Source organism: Penaeus chinensis, chromosome 3, assembly GCF_019202785.1.
Source record: "Penaeus chinensis breed Huanghai No. 1 chromosome 3, ASM1920278v2, whole genome shotgun sequence".
Lineage (NCBI taxonomy): Eukaryota > Metazoa > Arthropoda > Malacostraca > Decapoda > Penaeidae > Penaeus > Penaeus chinensis.
This window is the reverse complement of record NC_061821.1, coordinates 34,299,020-34,301,519: the sequence shown is the minus strand read 5'-3', so window position 1 is coordinate 34,301,519 and position 2,500 is coordinate 34,299,020. Positions and strand designations below refer to the sequence as shown.

General features: G+C 43.2%; 1 protein-coding gene across 1 annotated transcript in view; it reads right to left on the bottom strand.

Moving 5' to 3' along the window:
* The window catches only part of LOC125041293, a 90,297-nt gene that overhangs the window by 30,336 nt on the left and 57,461 nt on the right, over positions 1–2,500 (bottom strand). The window lies entirely within an intron of this gene.

Sequence of the window (2,500 nt, the reverse complement as noted above, 5' to 3'; positions counted from 1 at the left end):
GGAATCCTCCTTAATCAAGCTGCTGCCTAATTACATCTTGAACAGCGGTTTTTCTCATGCCGACAGTCTGCTCGTTTCCGACCTCCCTTCGCTTCCGTTCACCTGTTCACTCCAGCCCCGTACTCACTACGTTGCCTCTCCTCTCTCTCTTTTACTCTCCCTCCTCTCCCCTTCCCCTTCAGAGCTGAAGAATAAATTCAGGAGGATTTCGAAACTTCAGTAACACTTGCACATATACATGCATTTATATATATATATATATATATATATATATATATATATATTTATATATATATGATATCTATCTGTCTATCTATATATATATATATATATATATATATATATATATGCATACATACATATATTCACACACACACACACACACACACACACACACACACACACACACACACACACACACACATATATATAAATACATATAACACCCACATACATATATATGTATGTGTGTGTGTGTGTGTGTGTCGTTTGTATATGTGTGAACACGTTAGAGAATTCTTGAGAAAGGCAGTGAGATGCTTTAGGGAAAAGTTTTGAACTCAATAAAAATAAAAGTAAGAAGGCGTATGGAAATGAAGTCGAAGCACACCAGGGGGAAAACTGTAACCGTGACAGAGGGTTGTAAAAGAGAGATGTAGTGAGCGTTCCAAGCAACAGTTGAACGTAGAGGCAGAACAGAATCTAAAAGATCTTGGCGCTTATGCTTGCTATAAAGGTATTGTCACGAAGTTGATCGAGAAAATGGAAAACGAGACTGATGGAATGGTGTTAAAAAAGAAGGAAAAAATATTTTTGGGAAGAGGGAAGAAGAGAGAAAAGAGAAGATGTTCGAGATAGAGAAGGAAATACTACAAAGACAAAAGTGTACACTGTAATAACGTGAAGTCTTACTAGAGAAAGAATTTTCGAATGTTAGAAATATGTATTTTAGCCTTCCTTGCTTTTTTTTCTTTTCTGACATTTGGATATAGAAGAAATAAAATTATATTCTTTTTACATTGGCACTAGTGTTCCTGAAATTGCTTATAATCTCATTATTCGCGTAATGTGTCAAATGATTCCATTTTTTTTTTTTTTTTTCATTCCAGAAATCTGAAAATTCTAGTCATCGCATCCACCATTCATTCATCGCCATCATCATCATCACCATCTGACCACATCATACCCCACCTCACCATCATATTAGTTATCATAATTTCCATCGCCAAGAAAGTAAACGATCATCTTCATTATAACTATCTTCCTTATGTGCATCGTACTGCCAGGCATCACCGCATCACGCCCTTCCTAACCACTACCATTATCTCATTATCACTAAATCCCTCAGTCTTTATCACAACAGCAAATCATTCTCTCTATCGTCATCACCATCCCAGATCCAACCATCATCACCATCATTCACTCTCCTTCATCCACTATACCTCATCACACACCCGTCTCACCACCACCATTACCATCAGGCCGCCCTCTCACCCGTTCCCTTATCATCACCATCAAAAGCAATCTCCAAAATAAAATCATAAACGCATTTGGACTCGTTTGAACGTAGACCGAGGAAAACGACTTTGGCTCGATTCCAGCAGAGGAGTTAAGTAATAGCTGCGTCCGTTAAATATCACACAATCGACGGGAGAGAGAGGGAGGGGGGTGTAGAGGGAGGGAGGGAGAGAGGGAAGTAAGGAGAGGAAGAGAGAGAGAGAGAGAGAGAGAGAGAGAGAGAGAGAGAGAGAGAGAGAGAGAGAGAGAGAGAGACATAGAGGGGGGGGGGTCATACAGAGGGAGAGGAAGAAAAGTAGATAGAGAGAGAGAGAGAGAGAGAGAGAGAGAGAGAGAGAGAGAGAGAGAGAGAGAGAGAGAGAGAGAGACATAGAGGGGGGGGGGGGGATGTCATATAGAGGGAGAGGAAGAAAAGTAGATAGATAGATAGAGAGAGAGAGAGAGAGAGAGAGAGAGAGAGAGAGAGAGAGAGAGGGAGAGAGTCAGACAGACAGACTAACAATCAGACAGAGAAACAAACAGACATACATTCACACAGAAAAAGGGAAAGCGAAATGTGGATGGGAATGAAAAGGTGGAGGAGGGGTGGGGGGGTAGAAGGTATTCGGGAGAGGGTAGGTGGCGGTGGTGGAGTAGGAGGGGGAAGAAGAAGACGGGGAGGAGTAGGAGGAGACGGAAGAGGGGGGAGAAGAGGGGTGAGGAGGTGGAGGAAGAAAAGGAAGAGGAAGAGGGGGGAAGAGGAGGAGGAGGAGGAGCATGAGAAGAGGGGGAGGAGAAAGAGGAGGGGGAAGAGAAGTGAGGAGGAGGAGCAAGAAGAATGGGAGGAGGAGGAAGAGGAAGAGGGGAAGAGGAGGAGGAGGAGGAAGAGGTGGGAGGGGAAGGAGGATCGGAAGAAGAAGAGGGAGAGGAGGAGGAGGAGAAACAAGAGAAGGATGAGGAGGGGGAAGAGGAAGAGGGAGAGGAGGAGGAGAAAAAGAGAAGA